At 38.0% G+C, this 23,736-nt stretch overlaps 1 protein-coding gene across 1 annotated transcript in view; it reads left to right on the top strand.

The window, feature by feature from the left end:
- The window catches only part of syn2b (synapsin IIb), a 101,818-nt gene that overhangs the window by 38,520 nt on the left and 39,562 nt on the right, over positions 1-23,736 (top strand). The gene's annotated exons all lie outside the window — the stretch shown is intronic.

Here is a 23,736-nt window from a genome sequence, read left to right as displayed (position 1 = left end):
ATAGTCCCATACAAACACTGAGTAAATGCATTGAACAAATCAATGACTGGATGAGCCAGAACTTTCTTCAGTTAAACAAAGAAAAAACTGAAATGATTGTTTTTGGAGCCAAGGAAGAAAGGTTAAAGGTTACTGCTCAGCTCCAATCTGCAATGATGAAATGTTCAAACCAAGCCAGAAACCTTGGTGTAGTCATAGACTCAGACCTTAATTTCAGCAGCCACATTAAGACAATTACAAAGTCAGCCTACTATCACCTTAAGAATATATCAAGGATTAAAGGACTTATGTCTCAGCAGGATGCAGAAAAACTTGTCCATGCATTTATCTTTAGCAGACTAGACTACTGTAACGGGGTCTTTACAGGACTCCCTAAAAAGTCCATCAGACGACTGCAGCTCATACAGAATGCTGCTGCTCGAGTCCTAACAAGGACCAAAAAAGTAGACCACATTACTCCAGTTCTTAGATCTCTACACTGGCTTCCTGTCTGTCAGAGAATAGACTTTAAAATCCTGCTGATGGTTTATAAAGCACTGAATGGTTTAGGCCCAAAATACATTGCTGATCTGCTACTACTTTATGAACCACCTCGACCTCTGAGGTCATCAGGTACTGGTCTGCTTTCAGTTCCTAGAGTCAGAACGAAACATGGTGAAGCAGCGTTTAGTCATTATGCACCACATATCTGGAACACACTCCCTGAAAGCTGTAGGTCTGCTCAAACTCTCACCTCTTTTAAATCAAAGATTAAGACTTTTTTATTTACCTCTGCCTTCCTATCTTAGATTATTTTAACCCACTTTAAATTAAAATTTTAATGTAATTTTTAATATATTTCTAATTTTCCTTTTCTTTTCTGTTTTATCATATTTGTCATTTTAATTATGTTCTTTTATGCTTGTCTGAATGTCTCCAATGCTTTTAATGTGTTAATGTAAAGCACATTGAGTTGCCCTCGTGTATGAAATGCGCTATACAAATAAAGCTGCCTTGCCTTGCCTTGCCTCTTTGCCTCTTGCTACCCAGAGCTCGGGTTGAATTAGCATTTCCAGAATTGTTCAGCTCCAAAGTTCTGACTCAGAAACCAATGGGTGACGTAACTAAGACTACATCCATATCTTATGTCTATCCTTTATTAATACAAATATTCTAATTCAATGAAAAATCTAATTGTTTGGAGAAAGCAGTATGAAATTCTTTAAAAAAAAAAAAATCCCACACATGTAGAGGATGGAATCAGCCCACAGATAAGAGGTATTGCTTTGTCCACAGAGGGCACCAAAATCAACACTAACTCAAAGTTCCTCACAGAAGCTTTAAGGAAGGTTGTATTTGATTTTATTCAGATTATGTCATTTCCCTTTATCACCTTCATGCATATAAATAACAGATGGTGTTCTCTGAGCCCACAACAAGAAAAAATATACACGAAAAAAAACTGTTGTTTATTTAAAAAACAATCCTGCTAAAATAAATCCAAATGTGTTTAATTAAAACACCTCTCCCCCTTGTCATTCAAGGAGGCATCAAAAGGTGTAAAATATTATATATATTGCAAGGCTGTTGTATAAGACGTATAACTCAATTTGACTCTACATAAAACTCACTGCCTGTTGTAGCTTTGCTTGTACTTTACATGGGTTGAGCTCATTAAAACAATTTTTGTTGCACCAGAAATGGAGTTGTGATTTGTGTTTGTTGGGTATGAATTTGTCACTTCAATAATAACACCACTGATCCTGACAAAATAGTGCTGCTCTGCTCCATTCATCTACATGACAAACTGTAGCATACACGGAACTGGATCAGTCCTCCGCAGAAAATAAACAAAGAAGAATCATTTCACGGAGACACATTTATAAATGGATTAAATACTCCTTTTAAAATGTATTTTCCACCGTTTTAGACCAGATTATCTTGCCATCATGAGATGGGTGAGATATCCATTGCCCGAAGGAATAATCCATCAGCACATTTTATCCTGGTGCACACAGGACAGAGTGCTTAGCCATGCAAATTGCATTTTGCAGACACATTACCAAAGCACAGATACTACCTGGGCTGAGATTTATTCAACACTGAGTACAGCAGAGATTACTGTGCAGTACACACAGTGAGCACAACAGTAGTGAAGGCTGAGGGTGTGTTTGTTTTGGATCTTGTGCTTCGTGGTAGTCTCAGCATCTTCATGAGGGACTACACTTGGGATAATTTGTTGAACTTAAATGAAAGTGCTCTTATATAACTGTCAGATGAGCCCTAAGAGTATGATCTTTGAATCAATTGTACTCAAATGTTTGTTCAAATTAGATCCACTTTAGAGTACTGTGGCTCAAACTAGGAGACCCACAGGGGTTTCAAACAATTTGATGGGGTTGCAATGCAGTAGACAGGAGAAAAAGAGAAAAGCAATACTTTATTTTCTTACTTTCCACCCAAATTTGTTATTTTTTTCTAGTAAAGAGGTGTCTCTTTTACTACTTTTAACAAACAAGGAAACAAGGAAAAAGATGAATTTAAACTGATCTAAACAGGTCCACATACAGTCTGTATCTATTGATGAGCGGTCACATTGCTCTGTTGTAAAATCTGCAAAATATAAAAGGTTGAAAAGCACTGCCCTAGCACATAGCTTGTGATCCAGTGTTTGCATTTCAATTTTAATAATCTAACTTTAATATTCTCCATCTGTCAGAGAAAATTAGTCAAATAGAATAAATTACACACTGCCTGTCTGGACAACGAGATCAAAGCAGAGAAGTGTATCCTACTAGTATAGCTGTGTTCACACATGCACAAGTCTCCAACATACTTCCTGAAATTTTATGGTGATCATAAAATTTTCATCTTTCCCAGACGTTTTCCTGCCAGCTCCCCAACATTTTCCGCATGTAGCTGGGAAGAGCAACCATGGACTGTAAAAAACATGGACGTCTCCGTAACGTCACCCATTTGTTTCTAAAGCAGAGTTTTGAAGCCATTCGTCCGCAGTTGCAATATTGGAGATTACTCGACTGACTCAACCTTGCTTCAGTCCACCTATCATGATGCATGTATATTTTAGCTGTAGAAATCAGTTTTTTTGAATGGGTGTGTACGTGGTTTCTGGTACTTCCAGAGCCAGCTTCAAGCGAACACTCTAGGAACTACAGTTTTTACCACACAGCCGGCTATGTTTTGAAAAATTCACCACAAAGGATTAAGCAGGAGTGATGACGCCTGTATCATGCGATTGGTGCAAATCCAGAAGAGCATCTACAAAGATGTTTGTACATCCATCGATTGCAATCATAATGTAGGTCATCCACCACTATGTTGTAAACTGTATACTGTGGCTTTTGCAGCAAGCTTTTGATGTCATGTGCCTCCCAAGGCTTTGGAAAATTTCAGGGGCAGGGCTCCTGAGATGGCTAAGTTAATTTCAGGAGTGCACATATGAAAGAGGCTTATCTAATGCCAAACAAACATATGAATTACCAGTAGGAATATCAATATATTTCATATTAAACATCAACAGAAGTTGCACTGATGGTATTATTCAGAAGCGTCATAGTATAGCAGGATTAGGGATGATTCGGTAACAACTATCAAGAGTTGTAAACAAGTCCCTCTTTCAGTCACCTGACAGCAGCTGATTCATGTCAAAGGCCTTTTAGCTTTATCAATGTTTAAACATTCATTGACATTTACATCTTTTAATGAAAATTCTGAACAGTTTTATTTTTCATTTAGTTTCATCCTACTGTATGTTTTCTTGAATAATTCCCCCAACACCCATTCCTTTGTGACTGCAACAGTGTATCTATCTCATCGTGTCTGAAAATAGCAGCAACTCCTAGGGCCCCTGTGGTTGGTTTTGTGAGGTGGAAGACATTTTCAATCTTATTTTAAAGCCCCTCAGAGTTGCTCCTGGAAAACAGTTATTGAGGAATCGATTGGAAAGAGAACAGGCTAGTTAAAGGCCAGGCACACTGCCAATACCCAGGAGTAACACCAGATTGCTGACAGTCTGTGCAGTAGAGTCGTAAATTGCCGGAGCTCTTATCACAATAATTTATTTCTTTAAGATGTATGAGTGGCACTGAGGACGATCACCTTGCAGTTTGGACTGAGGTAGACATTCAGTGTGATAGATAGAGGGAGATTAAAACATGATCAGGGGATAACACAGGTAGTAACTTTAAATTGAAAAATGGGACACAGTGGGTAGTTGATAGTTTGTGCCAAAGCCTGACAGTGACACCATTTTTGTTTTGTTAGATTTACACATTTGGTTTATTTATTTAGTGCTGTAGTTCTAGACAAACAGATGCAGCTGAAGATGTGTTAATGTAGATCAGGTGGTACTGTTTGGAGACCTGTACTGAAAGAATTGTCACCAAATCAAACCCAGTCTATAATAGCACAGTGAGAAGCTTCTGTGGATTTAGTTTGGTAAAAGCAAACTCTGCTTCTCCAACAGCACATTAATAATTTCAAAAAAAAATTGAGTTCTGCTTCCTTCCACTTGACTTGATATTTTCATTTGAAACCTTTTATAGATCTGATTTTTTTTTTTTAATAAATTTGGTAGGAAGAGTGTACCGGTTCAGTCGGCACTATTATCAAAATGTCTAACATGGACACTTATTTGTGCCCACAAACAATATTTTTTGTTGAGTCTAACATTATTAGTTATACCTTGGTAAATTGTTGCAATTTACAGGAGATAATAATACATTGCTTTGTCATTTTGTTCATTTGTGCTGTGTGACTGCACCTTCTCATTACACCCAGTTTGCTCTGAGGCAAAGCCAACTGGACTCCCCACCCGGCCCATTAGGAGAGTGTCTGCTGCTTCTAAACATGGAGCTGATGTCATCAGGAAATGCTGAGGCCTGTCCCAGCTCCACTCACTAATAATGTATTCCCACAAACAATGCAAAGAGCTCATCTTTCCTTAGTCACTTTTTCTTGGCATATAACTGAAAAAATATGTGGGGAATTTTTTGCAAAAACTAAATCTTATATGTTCCCCATTCTACTGAGGCATAGGTCTCATTCATCTTTCGATAGATTCAAATTAAAGCTCTGACATGTTTTTTTGTCTTGGTAGAGCTCCAAAATAAGCCACAGTAATTGTACTAAAATTAAATGAGCTAAAAAAGGCGAAACTCTCTGTAAAGCTGAAGGGAATTGACAGGATAAATGTAATTGTTGGCTGCTGAAGACAAGACACACCATTACCATTCTGCGTGTAGTAGTTTGAGCATGACAAGTTTTACCAAATGTAGGTCATGTGAGGGTTTGAGGTGATGGTTGGATCACTCTGCTAATAAGAAACAGCAGGATAACTGATTACTTTCGTCACAGCACTTTAGTGACACATTTCATTAACTTCACAACAACAAAACGTCCTTGTTACTTATCACATATCACTGGACTGACCAATCATGGGCTAGGATGACTAAGCTCAGGGTAAACGTAAGGAAAATGATAGAGGTTGATTCATATGTATTTTTCACAGTAGCTGAAGAAAATATTCAAATACCCCCTTTGATGTGTGCTGACATCTTGCACTGGTGATATTTTTTGGAGCCAGAGTCTGTGCAGTATACGCATCTGCTGGTAAAGCCACAGTATTGACATGTTGTGCCTCTCACTAACTGAAACAGGCATCTGACTTACGCATAAAGTGACAAAAATCACTCAGGTCAACAATGTCTACAGCAGAAAAGCTTTTTGTGTAGGTTTGAAGCACAGTTATGTAATGTTAAATGACTCGTGTTTTAGTCTTTGTTACATTTTCTCTCTCAGTTCCTCCTCTGCTTTTCGAACCCCATTTGCAGAGAGCCCAGATTTGTCAACTGAGCCGTCAATCACGGAGTTACACTCCTATAGCACCAAATAACTGAATAAAACTAAAATTCACAGAAAAATGAAAGCTTGGTCATATATCAAGACAATAACACCAAACATTAATGACAGAAACTATGTTTGAGAAAAAAATCTGTGATGTGAATTTTGACTATAGACTGTATTACACGGACGTAGTCTCCGTGACATCACCCATTTGTTGCTGAAGTGAAGTTCTGAAGCCTATCGTCATCAGTTGCCATATTGGAAATGCACTCATCCTAATTTCTGTTGATCTAGCATGAGGCAAAGGGGTCGAGTTGAGGTGGGCATTGAGCCTCCTTATTAACAACTACAGTGTTTCCGCCTGTCAGTCAAGTCAGCCGTGCCTCTAACTTTGCAAAACTCATAATCTTGATATCTTCTAAACCAGTAAGTTATATCATAATTCAACCCCGTACAGTGTCAAGCTATTCAGACCAATACCATTCTTTGTACGTGGCTGTAAACATATATATTTTTGCTGTAATGATGGTGTTACGGAATGGGTGTGTAAGTGATTTCCCTTACTTCCAGAGCCGGCCTCAAGCGGACACTCGAGGAACTGCAGTTTTTAGCACTTCCGCATTGGCTTCACTTCTCACAGTCTGGATTTTGATTTCATAGTTTTGTCCCTGTTAACATGGAGGAGCTGGCATTTATGACCTTTACTGTAATTAGACAGTAGGGGGAACACCAAATAGTCTGGTTTCACTTTTGGGGAGCTGCTATGTCGCCCATATTTTGATACTACCTGTGTTTTAAATTACTAAATATCGTGCAGTGCAGTCCTAAATATTGATTGTTAAATTAAAATGTTGGAGCCCTCAGTGTTAAAATAGATGATAGAATTTTGGGGGGATTTATTACTACTGTAAACATTATTTGCTGTTAAATAAAAAAGTATAACCATTGAGTTAAAGGCAAGCAAATATTATTTATAGAGAACCTTTCAAGGTGATTGTCAAAAGTGCTTCACAGTGAAATACATGCCAAATCAGAGCATAAATCACTTGTTGTAATTATTAAAACAGACTTATGGGAACCCCTGTTAATGCATCATTTATTTCACGTCTCCTCTGTACTGTCTTGTCACTCGGATAGCCATGACAACCCTGAACTTTTTGTTTGCAACTCTCTCCCATCAGGCAGAAAGCCAAAAGGTGGATCAGCAATCCTGTGTCCTCTCTCTGTCTGTCTCTGTCTCCATCTCTCTCTAAAATTAAACCCTGCGCTCCAAGCGTGTCACGACTAACAGGCGGTGTGGGCGATGGACGAACGCACAGGCACACACGAGACTGCACACAGCAGGGCATCACACACACACTCTACACACAGCAGAACAATAAGTGGAGTGATGATGACTCAGCAAACAGTTTGGCTGTGTCAATGAAATAGTGATGAGTGTGTAGGGGGTTGTTTGTAGGTGTTCACTCATTTATTTGTAAGGGTTAATAGATAAAGAGTGGGGAGAATGTTTCAGCTCATGAGGCAGGTTTTGTATAATGTACCAATAACTCCTAATGATGCTGAAATAGATACATATCAGTACACTAAGAATTTCCCTGAGTTTGTCTCTGTAAATGACCTGAAATCCTGAAGTTTTCATAGTTATGCTAGTTGTGCTGATAGACTGTGTTCCCAACTTTGTGCAATATATACAGTGCAGGGATAGCTGCACACTGGACAACGTCTATTCCAACATAATAGACTTTTTAACATTTCAATGGTGGAAAAATTTGGATTGTGTTAGAGGTAGCTCAATATATCTCTAATATGGCTAACGTGTACATTTTTTACTGTAAATATCCTAATGCAAAGTAATTTTTAAGGCAAAGTGGGAATGGTGAACCCCACGGCTTAAAATAAATACTACACTGAATGGCTGAATGAGCGATGTAAAGTGAATTAAAAAAAAAATGAAGTATAGCTTAGGCATAATTAGTTAAAGGAGCTAGTAGTCAAATGATCACTCATACCAAGTGATATTCTGCTATATAGTTAGATGTTAGTAAAGCTAGTTTATTATAGATAAATTCACAATAGGCTCTAAAGGCTGGTTTATACTTCTGCGTCGACCCTACGCAGTAGTGGTCGACTCGGACGTGAGCACCATATACTTGTGCGTCAATGTGTTTGTCACGCGCAGCAATACTCCCACGAAACGCTTGATGGCAGTGTGATCTCTCTGATAGTCTGGTCGCCTGTTTCCGGCCCCGCTATGTTTTCTGTTTACTTTTTTAATTTTGTTAATTTACAGCTGATACATGTTGTTGTTTATCAAACAGCAAATGTTAACAAGAGGAGATGTTAGAGGAGATGAAATACATGACTGATGTACGGCAGATGTGCAGCGATCACGTAGGTGCTGTGAATGCAGGAAAAACAATGCAGCTGAGTGGACCAATAACAGGGCTTGCAGTCCGCGTCGATATGATGCGTAGTTACATTTTGTCGGAGGTGTCATCATAGGTACGGGGGCTACACAGACCTCTGCACGCCATTGATTTCCATGCAGAAGTATAAACCAGGCTTTACACATAGTTAGTTCAATGCGGGACATTTACGCCCCACTATTACACCTTTCTGCAATGTGTAACACTCTGAGGCATATTGGTGGGGCTAAGTTGTTCCACCTTTAATCTGCCATCATAGGGAGTAACAGAGATGTAACGGAGTGAGTGTCAGTGTGTAGTGCCATTATGGGATTCAGTGTGTAAGTTCAAAAGCTCAATAACGGCATAACTTTAATGGTGCTGTTGAGGAATTGTAAGGTGTAAGTGACTGTTGATTAGGTGAGATATTGGGATTAAGATTTTAGATACAGGCTCATAGTAAAAACTGAATAGCATATCATAAACATGCAAAAAACAAAACACTTTTTGAAGTCTTCATTACCTTAGATAATCCTCACAGATCACTGACAGCTGTGTTTATTAGGAACGATTAACTGCAGAGATATCTCCACAGATTGTCTCTCTGTGCAGAAAGTCATGCTCCTGTGCTCCTCCAACACCCCTAAGTGTGTCCCAAGAGGGCTGGTTAATTCTCTCATCAAATTGAAAAAAACATTAAATTATAATCTGAACAGACACCAAAATCCAGCTTCCCTTTCTGGTGACAAGAAAATTAGCAGACAGATAATATAATTCTTACTTAAGTGCTGCTTCGCTGACACCAATTTGTATCTAACTGATTTTGAATTTCACTCAACCTTGAATTATTCTGCTTGACTGTTTTGGTGACTAGACTGTGGTTTAATACTGTGTGTATTTAATAGACTGAGATTGTTGGTGTGTCCAGACAACAGCTATAAAGATACCTGAATATAATGCTCCAAAAGTCTCATTTGTTCCAAGCCAGAGCACTGCTGTCTGCATTGATTTATCCGCTCTCCATCTTGCTGTGGACTAACACTTTGTCTCAACCCACCATTAAACCAGGAAGAGCTCTCACCTAGGTTTCACCTCTCAGATGGATGAGTCACTGTGTTTCTGTTACTACAAGACCGGTCATTCTCTTGCAAAGATCAGAGGCAACACTTGTGCCCTCTGAGATTTCATGCACAGGTTCTCTTACTCTAACGACTGGCATCTGCCGGCTGCAGTGGAATCAAATTGTCCGACCCTTACAATTATTGAATAGAACAGTGTCAGGAACCTGCTACAGCCTTGTTAAATCTCACCTCTAGGAAACCCAGCTGTTTCATCCCTGGAGGCCCTGATTTGATTGATGAAAATTGGTTTTGGAAGAATCTTTAATTCCAAAATACTGTCCCCTTAACTCTGTATTGACCCTAGTGCCTCATTTAAGAAATAAAACATTCAACTGAGAGAGAAAGCCTATCTTTAAAACACGAGAACAAAACTCTTTTGATCTTAAAAGCCAACAGTGACTGGAGGGCATGCTTCTTGGCAGGGTTTGCATCTTATTTTTGTAAAGAAACAGATAAAGCAAGACTTTGAGTTGAATTTAAGTCTAGCCTTTGATCTGTGAAGTAATTACTGTCAAGTTTTTGCTTCAATAGATCCTGCTGTATGTGAATATTGATGTCAAAAACAGTAGTAGTAGTTGGGGATTGCCTGTTGGATAGAAACTCCCTAAAGGACTACAAACCCTAAGGCCCTTTTCCATTTGCTGTCATACCTCCAGTAATAAAAGTTAATAGAAAGAAGCCATAGTTGGTAAGTTGATGTGATATACAATAACAAGAATCATCAAATCAACATGGAGGACCCCTTTGGTTTGTGAGATGTGTCTATTGTGCTTTGTGGGTCTCATGACTATAATAACGCAAGAAAAGAGACTCCACTGGTGGTTCAGTTGTCCATGCTTAGGGCCAATCACAAAGCATTACAGTACCTAAGGTTGCTTTTGTGCTGGGTGAGTTCCCTCTCTAAAGAAGGATCTATATATTTCTCTTTAAAGACAAACTAAGAATTATGCTATCTAAAGTTTGAGGACACACTATAAAAAGTCCCTTAAAACAACTGATTAGATCCGGACAAAAATATCCGGGCATTAATTGGTTTGATTACACAATAAATGTTTTGTTTTTCTTAATGGTTCTCAGATGTTTATCCTAAAGACTTTGATGATTCCTTTGATGATCTCTTTGATGATCTCTTCGATGAGCCCTTTGATGATCTCTTTGATGATCTCTTCAATTTACCTCTAGCTAACATGAAGTAGCTATTTTTAAGTTTGATTCACATTTTTGAACAACTGTTGGATTGATTGCTTTAAAACTTGGTACACCCTTTCATATCTGTTTCAGGATTGGTTCTTATATAACTCCTTTATTCTTCATTTAAAGCCACCAGCAGGCCAAACCTCTTATGTAGAATATGGGTTATATATCTTCCAGATTATTAATATTCTTAAAACTCCAGTGACATTCAAAGTGAACAGGTTAGTATACTGATGTTAGCATTCGCTCAAAGCATTTTGTTAAAGCAACCTTTTTTCAAGCAAAAGCCCAACGTGACTACAATATAAGTCTTGTTCAGGCATTACTTTGCTTCTTTGTCTTTGATGTAAACTTTTTTCCACTGCTTTTCTTTCTCATGTTTGTTCAAAGTTTGACTATCGCAAAGATAGTCAGCTAATCAGATATTCAATTGATTTCTAAACTCTCCCTGGAGCTCTGAGACATGTATTTTTCCTGGCATTTAATAACATTAAACAACTACTCCTTAATACAATTTGCTGACTGATAAGTAATAAAAACAACCATTACTTGCAGACATAATTTACTGTGGATGCTTCACTAAAACTAATTAGAAAATCAATGGCCAATATTGTTGACTTAATTAGAGGTAAGATTTTAACAGGAAAAAAACAAGCCTAATCAAATTCTCCTGCTACCGTCACAGAGGTTTCTCTGACACGCAAACAACTTAGACCATTGTAATGATGAAAAGTTTTCTCGTCTGCCTGGAGAACTTGTTTTGACATTAAAAATCATGCTCTGTAGTTGCCGGTAATTGTATGGTTTTGTCATGTCAGTTAGTGAACGGAATTCAAAATAGCACTGCATTCAGTCTGAATGAAACAATACTTGCTAATTAGCAGGGTTTTGATAAGAGTGAAATTGTGAGTGTTTTGATATTGTGGCACCAGACAGATAATGAATAAATTTAAAATATTATGCCACCAACAGGCACTTTGATAGTCTTTTCAGGTCTAGTTCAGCCCCTTGAATAAAACAAAATCTCTGGTAGCCAGCAAGTGATTGGAATTCTTTTCACAAAAGTGCCCATAAATATTCCTGTATTAACATTCCTTCTGCGAGTGCAGTGCTCAGTCTCTGTATCCTCATGTTCATTTATATTTAAAGTTTAATATTAATGACTGAGACCCGTGATTGTCTGACACTTCTGATTAATTTTACAATCCCTGCCCAGCAGGCCTTAGAAGTGTTGTGAGCAGACTTTTAAGCCAACCTTTTTCAATTCAAATCAATGAAATATTCAGAAAATATACTTCCATTTTTTTTTTTTTGCTATACCAGAAATGTTGTCAGAGTCAGTCATTTGTGAAGGTGACTAGAGACTCATTTTACCCAGAGCTGTCAGCTTTTTTAAGTTTGAGAAAAAACACGGACAGATTCAGTCTTTGGGACTTGTTGTATTTGCAAACTGTCATTCAAAAGTTAGCAGTGAAAAAGAGAGTTAGAAAAAATGTTAGGTTTATATAAATATTTAAAATTGTACCTGAAGCTCCTGTGAGAACTTTTGGTTTGTGTCAGTTTTGACACCACTTGAGGACAAAGCATGAAACCTTGCAGATTGTTTCCTGTACATGTGTCTGTTGTGGGGTTGTTTCAAACAAAAAATACATATAATTCAGTCTTTTAATAGTCAAATGTATCATTCTGCAAATCTTTGTTGTGGAAAATTACAATTAATAGTATGTTTCTGCAGTGATTGCTTGATCTGACACTTACCCTGCAGCAGTGATTTTAGGCAATAATAAAAATATAAAAATATAATCAATTTTGTTGCTGTTGATGTTGTTTGTAATAAGAAGATGTCAGTATTAATTTTAGTCTATTTCACAATCAACTAAAAACACCTCACAGGAGTTTTGAGTACATGTCTGGAACTATTTTGAGCCCAATAAACATGCAACAAAAGTATTCCTGTGCTTTTACATCAGTTTGTGTGAGCAGCTTGTAAATGGAAACACAGTGAAGCAAATTTTAACAACTTCTCATGCTAGTGGTTAATTCCACCTCTAATAATGCATTCTATATTAAAGACTGATGTTTTCATATGGCCTTCATTCAAAAGAGTCTGGACAACTCAGTTGTAAAATAGCTCTAGTAAAGAGAAGGTAATGTTTCACTCTGAAAAGTCATTGTGTGGACGTAACGAAGCAGTGGTAGGCACATTCTTTTAAAAAGGGCATTGGCTGCATTGCACAGAATGTTATCAAGAATAAAGGGCATCCTATATGGCTATCTCATTTTCTCCTCTGGCAGTGCACCTAACATCCCTGCATCAAATGTTAGTACAGGAAGACCTTGGGCAGTTTTCAAGTTCTTTCCTGAGATGTTTCCCTCGGATGCTTTTTTTATTGTGTATTACTGGAAATATGCTTCTCATACTGCTGCTTTTATAAAGAACACAAGTTAAATGACCAAAGTCATTGTTAGATCATTTAACACAGTAGTTGTCACATAATTTGAAATGCTTCAGTGCTAACTGAGTCAAATAGATGAAGAATTAAAGGTCTTGCAATAAAAAATAAAAGACATGGTGTGTTAGTAAAAGATCACATCAATTTTAAATGTAGAGAAGGGTGCTGTGATGATAATTTCTGCCCAAAATATCTCCCTGCTCAGAGTAAAAGGGGGTGAAGGTACATGTTAGAGAAACAGATCCTTATTGAAAAACTGCAAAGTAATGAAGGTGGAAAAGAACAAGTGGAGGCACAAGAGGAGAGCAGAGACAGCTGCAGCATTGAGTAAGACAAAAGCTGTCAAATCATAGGGACAAGATAAAAAAGATTATTGTCACTCCTGCCTGCCTTCCAAGGACAAGAAGCCCAACAGCTATACTCTCCTATACACACACAGACACAGAATCCACTCACGCTTAGAACACACACATAAACACACACACACACACATGCACATGCAAACACCGTTCAGAAACAAATCTCAGGGTATCTTCAGGCAAGATTCTGTGAAAGCTCAGGAAAACAATCAGCTGTGCTGTTAGCTTCAAGATGTTTCTCAGACGTGTATTTTCAGTAAGCAGATGTTCAGTCAGTGGGTGCTCTGACACACACAAACGCACACAAACACACACTTCTAAGTGTGCATGAGTATCTACATGAGAGAGATGTCTGCCCTGTAGGATGTCATTTGTCACAGTAATGTAATAAAAACACACAAACACAGCACACGCTGTTTCCTGTTTAGACACACGAACACACGTCTGTCTCTGAAACTTGTTTGTGAAATGATGCAGGAGGAGGGGGTTATGACAACCAGGATATGAATGTCTCATATATGTCCAATAACATTCAAGTTTACAGAAAGATAATCCAGATTTTGTTATATTTAATCCTCTGTTCCTGAACGCATTATTCAAACTGATTACTGGACCTCTTCATAAAAAATGAGATTATAGATGTGCCAAATTAACAACATTTTTGTGAAATGATTTCACAGTTAGGTGCAACTTTTTAATATCACACATCTTACAAAACATTTTCACATGGAAATGATAATGCTTTTGACAAAAGCATTTATTATTTTCTATGTATCAAAAAAAATTGTTAGTAAGAACAACTTTGTGGTTGCAAGTTGTTTGGCTGGTATACTCCAGCAAGCCACCAGCCTTTTATCACTTAGCCTAACTTCTGGAAACATCTGTTTATCTGGAGGAAAATAGTGATTAACATAATGTAAGTATGTACAACTGAAGTGTTGATGGACTACTGAAAAAATATACAGTATGTTTAAAAGTTTTAAAATCTGATTAATTTGAAAAAGGTAAAACAGAGCAGCAAGTTGGCTACATTATCTTACTGATAGCAATCATTATTAGGTAGCTGGCTAAATTCTAATATTCTGCCAGTTGGTGGTGTACTGTATTTTCAAATGATGTCAAAAAGACTACAACCATACACTATATCATGGTTATTCAACTCCTGTGGAAATTATAGCTAAACACTGAGACAACTTAATGCTCAACCTACATTAGAATTTATTTACAGATGGCTAGCTTCTACAGCTATCAAATGGGACTCAAGCTTCTTCTCACAACATGGAAAGTCTTGTACACAGTATGGTTATTATTTCAGAGGTTAGTTATAACACTGCCACTTTGACATGGTAACATGTAAGATCTAAGCCAAATTTAATTGCCTCTAGAACCTGAAATCTAGAGTTTCTGGAGGCTAATATATACGCAAGCTAGCATGTGACCGAAATAATGTCAAAAGATTACAGACCTTCGACCGGGGGGAAATAATATCATTTTCTGTAGAGGGATCATAAATTCTAATCCATGGCCACTACCATCTCTAAAAATGTCACATTACTTAAATGTCCTTATTCATAGACTACCGATTTTCAGTCCACTAGATAGACACTTCGATAGTCCTCACCTGTTGGGTTCAAATTACCAAAATCCTAAAAGCTAAAACAAAAACAACCCAGCTAATTTATCTAGGTATGTTTAGCTTTGGAATTACCAGAAGACATTTATTTACTTCAGCTTTCAAGCTAGCCAACTCCCCTCACCTGCTACATTTGGTACACAGTGGTGAGTATTGCCCTGGCAGGGCAAATAAATTGTTTAAAACAAATGTATTTACCAAAGTGACGCCTGCATTTTCTAACTGAGAAGATTTCATGCCATGTGATTTGTTAAAAGCTCAATGTCGTACTCATGACATATTATACAATATTCATCCAAGACCTTCAACTTTTACCAGACACATTGATTTGACATTAACACACACACAAACAAACAAACACACACACACAAGCACACACACGCACGCACGCACTCGCACGGACGCACGCACACACACACACACACACACACACACACACACACACACACACACACACACACACACACACACACACACACACACACACACAGCCTCATGTACTACTGTTGAATTATTAAAGCATATCTTCATGTCAGGGCAGAAAACATGAAGCAACACCTCTGACATAAAACTTTGTATTCCCTGCATGTTCAGCCTGTGAATCCAATCACAGCTCTCCTCTTTCTGGCTGATTCTTCTTCACACATAATGTACACAACAGCACACTCCAACACTCTCAAACACTAGAGGACAAATGTCAGACTGAACTCTGATTGAAAACTTGTTGTTGGTCTGTTTGCTTTTGTCTTGGTCTAAGCTGTTGAGTGTCTCTTTGTCTGATGACTCTGAACGATGTACCAGACATCAGATGTTCAGCTTGACTGCATACAGTGTCAGAACCGGAAACTCACAATATGAAGCAATTACATTGACCTGAACATTGTTAACTGGATCATTAAAGTCAGGTAAAGTGAAGTTTGTGATGGGCAGATAGTTAGATCATTAGATAATTCTTAGACAATCTAGTAAATATGAAAGTAATGTAGAGATATACATATACATTCTGCATGATATACCTATCATCTTTTTTATTTTTCTCAGATTTCCTAGTGTTTTTCATGTTTTTCAGCTTTCTTGCCTTCCCTGTACAATGTGAATGCAGAGCCTGCTGTGCTGTTACATCAGACAGTCATGACCGTGAAGTACAATGTTAGTGTTGCTGGTCAAAATACAACAGGCAACACAGGAGGTTGTTTTCTGACTCTCAGCTTCCCTCCTGTTCATGTAGAATTAATTTCTGTTGGACTCCATTAGAAACGATAATTTTATCTGAATGTAAAAGTGTTTTACCACTAGATGTAACCCAACGAGTGATTTCAGGGACATTTGCTATCCATGTGGCACAAGTAGACAAACATCTGTCTTAGAGATACTGTCTACCCTATGAACAGCAATAGGAAGTGATATTTCTGAAGTACTGAAGTGCAAAGCTGAGGTAACTAATTTGAAGGTGGTTCTTTTCAAACACAGTCACTTCCTGTGTAAAGACCAGGTGATTTCTTTTCTTCTGTTTTTTGCATTGGGCTCAGTTTAGTCCTGGATTTTCTTACCAAAGTTAAAAGGAAGCAACAGGCGATGACTGTGTTGAGCTGGGAAAACCAACAGCAAATCTTTATCTGAAGCACGACCGCCACTCAAGACTCTGTTTGAATCCCTCAATCAGCGATTCCAAAACAAATGTAGAGAGTGGTTCCAATGTAATTTCGGCTATTGGGATGTAGTGGAGCGTGCTCCGAGGTCTGAACTAAGCTCCAACTGGGCCAGACAAACTTAAATATTTGTTCAACTAGAGGTCATGTTGCATTATTTATTTGATTTAATCTGTGATAAATGCCTACGGACTAACTATTTATTATCTTTTACTGCAAAACTAGCCTTGTCAATTGAAAAACGTTGTTATTTCGATACTTATTGTGTTCTTTTTCCCTGAACTTGTATCAGAGGATTTTTACATCGTAGCATTGCAACTTAAACTTCAGTAAGGGACTTCAGTACATCTCCCCCTGCTGCCTTTGACATTAAGCAAAAAAGATGCCTTTAAAGATAGCATGCAGTGAAAGAGTTTCCATAGAGACTGAAAATAAATCCTTGGTCTGCAGCCAGAACAGTCTCCAGCCTTGGTGTTAGTGCTACCACTATACTCTCATTATCATGTTTCTACACCGTCTGTCTGCACCTGCAGGAAAAACAGTCCAGCTAGCCAAATAATTACACAGCAGCTCTCTCCCACTGCACAGCACAGCTGACAGGAGTGCTCTAACACTTTACTGCCCTTTCACCTTAGCAGTCAGAGGCTTGTTTTACACAAATTTTCACTTCACATTTGGATCTAGTTGTGAAAAGGCCTGGGTGTCTGTAGTCTGTGTTGCCAGATTTATTGTGCTGTGCCAGGAAATAAGGGATGGTGAAAAGAAGGGACGGTTTTGGGACATGGGAATTTTCTTCAATAAATCCGAACCATCAAGAGCTTAACTCTCAAACTGCCTCTCAACAGTGCTCCAGGTAATTCCAGAGACTATTTTGTTGGTCTGGGGATGTGGTGTATTTGTAATAAAATGGCAGCCGTTGTCTTTTAATATAAGGCTAATGGTGGGAAGCTGAAAAGTCATTACAACGTCATCCTGCTGTGTAGTGGCTTAAATGCTTGCAATGTGTCAAACATTTCTTGCCTCCATGATTAATCAGCAACTGAAAATACAATGGAGAGTAATCTTCTGGAATCTGGAAGGATATTTGGCAATACTTTTGTTGACATACTCGAATAACTGATTCTATCATCGGACAACAGTATCTCTTAGCATTCAACCACTTGCTAGCTAACATTATCATGGGCTAAAAATGTCCGCCTTTCTTATCGTATCATCTAACACTATCAAAGATTAATACTATTTTCTTTTTTAAAGTGAATTGTCACCAGGTCAGAGGGGATATCCTGCCCTATTTCAAGATGAAATTGCATATTTTAGCTACTGTCTGATAACAGCTAATGTTAGCATTCACGGCTTTCTCAGTAACATTTAAGTAAAGTAGTAAGTGACTGAGTGCTAACATTTCTATTTGATAGTGTCTCATAGTACAAAATAAAATTCATATCTTTAGCTTATGATAATGTTCACCAAGATGTGGTTGAATACTAATGATAACCTGCGTCTGACAGTGACTGTTATGATATTAGATGTGGTGTTTGACTTAATTAAGTCCTGAGGTTTCTAGGATTCATTGTCTTTTCTGTAGCCGAAACATTTGGAAGCTCAGAATTAGAAAAATCCTTTGATAGACTGGCAGCATGTACCCTGCCTCTCACCCAGTGACAGCTAGGATTGGTCCCAGTCCCTTGTAACCCCAAATGGGATTAGCAGTATAGAAAGTAGATGGATGGATGGATGGGTTGAATTGGAAATGATTTACTAACCCTTATATTTATAGCATTTACAACCTGGAACACAGTAGTACATCATTAAAACAGCATTTGTGTGTCCCATATTGAGTATTAAGTGAGAGGAAAATGGCCGCCTTGTGAAAACATTGACGTCCTCAACTCTCTAAATGTTGATATTGAATCTTCCCATTTTATAACACCAGAGCAACACAATCTGCCTCTCACTATTACTCATGTCCCAGAAACCCATTAAAGTGCACTTACTCATCTTGCACGGTTCATTTGTATGCATACATTCCATTAATGCCTTTGCATTAAATCGATCAAGATGACCTCAGAGGGGAGAGAGAAACTCCAGATGGGTGGAAAATCATTTTATCAAATTATGCTGAAGGAGAAAGTTGGCAAGAAATAAAGCAATGACAGGACAGAGAAAGAGAAGAAATGTGGAGGAAAATAGCGTAAGTGTGGGAGAGCATGACAAGGAACACCATTATGCCATATGTATAGTGCTTTCTGCACATCAGACAGTTATTATACTCTGACAATGGTGTCTTTCCTTGAAAAGTATTTCTATTATGTCCTTCAGGACTGCAGTCCACCTAAAGCAAAGCTTGAGGAGCAGGCATCATTGGGCCCATTTCATCCAGTTGACCACTTTTTTGCAATCAAACATTCATATGTATCTTAGGAGATACATTTTCTTCATGGAGTCTTTGGGAACAGAGGGAATAGTGCACTAAGCTTGTTGCTAATATCATAGTTGGATACTGGTAATGGCATAAGCTAAATTATTAGGTACTAGCGAGTGCGTCAGTCATTGCACTGATCCCATACCCTAACCAAGTACTTATAAAAAGTTAACTGGCTGCTTTTAAATTATTATGTCATGTTTGGTAAATTTTAGCAAATTGTCAGCAATCAGTGCTTTCACACCAATATTATGTATAATTGTCATTTCACTAATATCAAAGGAATACTCTTTACAGGCAATTGTCATGTCAGAAGCAGTATCAGGATGGCATTTAAGTATCGTAAAATCTCTTGTGGCTGTGCTGCAATAATGAGTGTTATTTAAACTTTATGGCAAATATCTTGATAATTAGGCAATGGCTGCCTCTTAAGTCCACACTGCAGTTATTGCACATTATTTTTAGCTTTTTTCCATCCCCATAATTTGCAACACTCACTCCGCTCATTTCGCTATCTTTGTCTTTCTGACTTTACCTCGCATTGATTCAAAAAGGTTTAATTCTACAGGAGTGTGTGCCAGTCTCAGACCCTCAGGCTCCACTGATCAATAATGAAAGCTGGATTGCATCAAATGACCCTGAACAGAAATGGAGTCAACCGAGCTCAGCTGATGAATTGAACCCAGCAGAGAGCCTTTATTGGTACGGTTGTTTTCAGTGGCATCCTTGATAACTTCCCAAGCCTGCATATGTGACTCATCCACCTACTTTATCTTTTATCAGCCCTATGATATCACGACATGGCACAGTTTAGAAGTGAAACATACAGGTTAGCAGAAAGGTAAAGATGCTTCATATTTCAAATCATTTGGCATTTTAGGTTTACTTTTCCAGACCCATTTAAAATTACTGTATCCTACACAATACTTTAATTTTTTCTCAATGTAATGTAATTCTCCATTATTGCTTAATATCTTTAAACAAGAAACGTCCTTTCATCCTTCAGTCTCCCTTCCTGAGATGTTTATTCCAGCTGCATCTTCTTGAGCAGCTAGCATCATGAATAAAAGAGGCTCTCACACAAGCCTGCCACACTTCTACAGTTTCACAGCTGCTTTTGGATAATAGCCAGAGGGGCTCTAAATCTTCAGATCACCCACACAAAGCTGGGTAAATCAATAGATTTGCACCAGTTACTACAGAAACTTAAATGGTTTCCACTTTGTACTGAGATTAATGGGTGATTTTGGGGCTTACATTGCCTCCAACCTCTCTTTTTAAGTATTCACTGCACAGTTTGGTGATGGGAAAAAGTAATTGGCTTCATCTTAAAATCCATTTAATCTTCAATTGATTTCATGCATGTATGACAAAGTCCTTGTAAGGTAATGTTTCTTCACAACTATGATTGGAATAACTGCCATTTCACAGAAAAAAAGTTCTCTAAGTTTTTGCATCTTGCTGCAGCACAGCTTCGCGGTGTATGCTTTTTTTTATTTCTAATTCCTTAAAAAGGGAGTATCGTGCTTTTTTTCAGGCTTTATAGTGTCCCTCTTGTACCTTTCTTGTGATGTTACATGATTTACGGCTCAACAAAATCCTTATTTTTCTCACGCTGGTTTTTAGTAATCTCTTATTTCAGCCTCTGTCAAAACGCTCCGTTTTAGCTGCTGTCTCTTTAAGGCCCCCTTAAAGGAAAACACCCTTTCCTCTGATTGGCAAGCCCTCTGGAGGCCTGTTGGAGGCAGATCTATGGGCAGACCGGTTCCTTACATAGGGCTGTGCTGTTCCGCAGTGCGAGCAGTGTAAACTAACCAGTTAGCAGAGCCGTAGAAATACTATTTGACCAGTTAGGAGATCCTTCTTTGATGACCTCATCATTTCAGCAAGTCTTGTGAAGATCTCGTGAAGATCTTGCAGTATTTTAAGAACGGACCGTTTGAGCATTTTACGCACAAATTCAGGGATTACTACAACATATGTATATAGATTTGAAAATTTGCACACGTTTAGTTTGGACTTCCAGCATTGTTACTTTGTATCTATGTTTGAAATATGAGAAAGCATAATACCCCCTCTTTACAGCATACTTTAAATGTTTTAACACAGGTTACATAGCATGTGAGTGCCCTTTTCTGAGGATCTCTAACTCTCTCCTTTATGCTTTGGTTAAGATGAAAAGTGTATTAATTTCAAGTGTAAAACATTAAAGTTCTCATCATTATTTGAGGATGCGCCCAAACTGCCCAGGATTTTGTGTTCCCTAAACTTTTTAATTTTTATTGTAGAGGACCAGTGGCTGCTGGAAATTGATTACAGCAAACTGTAAAGAGGCCCTGTCAGAAATGATATATTGCTTGCAACAATAAAGTGTGGCTTCTTTAGTCTAACAGGACTTGGATATATGGCAGTATTAGCTGCTCAGTGAAGCTGTAAAGCTCATTACAAGCTAGCAACCAAAGTGATATTTGTGGGAGAACACAGCAGCAGGGGCACAGAGCAGTTATTTGGGGAGCTATGGGGGGCTGGGTTGTTTATCGCAGGGGCTTGTGATTTTTGACACAACAAACAAAAACAAATTAAACTGTTACAGCAAAACATGATTTGATTATGCTGAGTGTATAATTAAAACATGTTTTACTGAATGTACAAGGCAACCATAATTAATTATTGCTGAGCAGAATTAGCAGATCAAATGTTTTGGAAAAAGTCCAGAAGTTTGACAACATGATCAATCATAACCTAAATAGAAATCACCATTAGAGATCTATTTGTTTACAAAGTGCCATTGGAAGCAGTACTAACTGCAGTAGTAGATTGAGATGAAAATGAATTTGTTCATGTTGTTTTGGCGTGTTGCCACAGCGACAGTCTTGATTCAGAGCCATGCTGTACAAAGCTTCTGATGTAAATGGTGTTTAAAGGTTAAATATTGATCCTCTGTAGTTTGAAACAAGCTTTGAGTATTCAATGGAGTTATTTTGGTTTCAAAAATTTGTTTTTACAATCATCATTTAGGTAAATGCCTTTTCAAGTTTCTGTAATCAATACATTTGTATATCATAAAGGATCAGATGATCAGATCACTCATATTCACAAACCAACAGAGGATGAACAGACTCTACAGTTCACCTGAAGTCTGATTTCACTGAAAATCTGTAGTTGAAAGAGAGAAACAGACAAAGTTAGCAGTTGAATGTAGCTTGGCATATAGCATCTATATTGATAAAGGGGACCAAAACAGAGCTGAAATAAGACTATGTATTGAACTTTTATTCCACCAACATCCATCAAAATAAGTATTTTGTCTCTGTGTCAGCTTCTTTAAAGACATGATATGATTCTTAAATGTCAAAGCTGGTTTTATACAGGGGTGCAGCTCGCTTGGCTGGAGGTGAAGCTTCCACAAAAACTCTTCCCCCTGGTGACTGGCTGCAGTATAGGTCAAAAACTCTATCTCCCCGATTCATTTGAATGGGGCTGCAGTCAAAATTTAAATAATAAATACACGTCGTACCAATGTTTCTCACATCCGTATGCTGTGGTGATATGTAGTTTATTATTTGACTGTTTTGTGTTCAAGGACTCTTTTTTCTGAAAAGTTTCTTTTTCGTTAGTTATTAGAGTTTAAAAAATGGGGTTTTACTTCCAGATTCACTGATTGACAGCTGCCGTAGAGGGAAACTCCATAGGATCTCGTGATGCTATGCTATAGGTCGGAGCCCGTTACCGTGGCAACACATAAATTACCGTGGCAACCATAGAAATTCTCTACAGTGCAGACGCTGGCTGCACAATGGCTGCACATTGGAACAGATTTTTTTTGCTTCAAAACCATACAATTGGAAAAGGTGGAGCAAAGCTGTCCATTTTATATACAGTCTATGGTTTTATAGCCTGTTCAGCTGCCACCTAGTGGTGAAAAAAAATGACATGCAGCTTTAAGCCCAGAAAATCAAACACAGAAGTTCTGCTTTGCCACTTTTTAATGAGCATGTAAATCCCTGTAATGACAATTCCTGAAACTCACGTATCGCTCTGTTACAAAAATTCATGTGTGCACATGGTGTTTTGTTGCTATCTGGCAGCAACATGATGATGTTTGTTGGAATTCAATGAAGAAGCTACATCAGCAGCCTCTCTGCAAAACAACATAATCGTCCTTTACTGAGCTGGCCTGACATCCCATGTTTTATGCTTAACTACAGATAAATGTGGAGTCTATTTAGACAAATTCATTGGCAATGGGATTAAGATGCTTGATTTTAAAATTGAAATTTCTCTGAGTCACCTTTGAATAAAGATGCAGGATATGAAGGGTTTTTTTTAGCCAGAAAGATGATTTTTTCAATGTGTGCCGTTTGTTTTCAGTGGAATAAACATGAACGTATCACTGGTGGATGTCAGGGTCATTATAGCAACAAAGTGATGCGTTCAAGCAGCTGCCTAAGTGGAAAAAAAATCCCTCACAGTCACACACTAATAGAATTGCACCTCCAAGCAGCACTGAAAAAAAAGATATAGCTGTAATTCTAAGGCCACTAATTCTGCTGCTGCGCTTATTGATTGTTTGAAGTTATGGCATCCTCCCCTCAGAGTGTTTCTCCCACAGATGGCCTGATCCTAATGAACCACACTAACAAGCCAGATGCC

The sequence above is a fragment of the Notolabrus celidotus genome, chromosome 1, assembly GCF_009762535.1.
Source record: "Notolabrus celidotus isolate fNotCel1 chromosome 1, fNotCel1.pri, whole genome shotgun sequence".
Lineage (NCBI taxonomy): Eukaryota > Metazoa > Chordata > Actinopteri > Labriformes > Labridae > Notolabrus > Notolabrus celidotus.
Note: the sequence above shows the minus strand (reverse complement) of the source record. Positions and strands in the feature narration are given on the sequence as shown.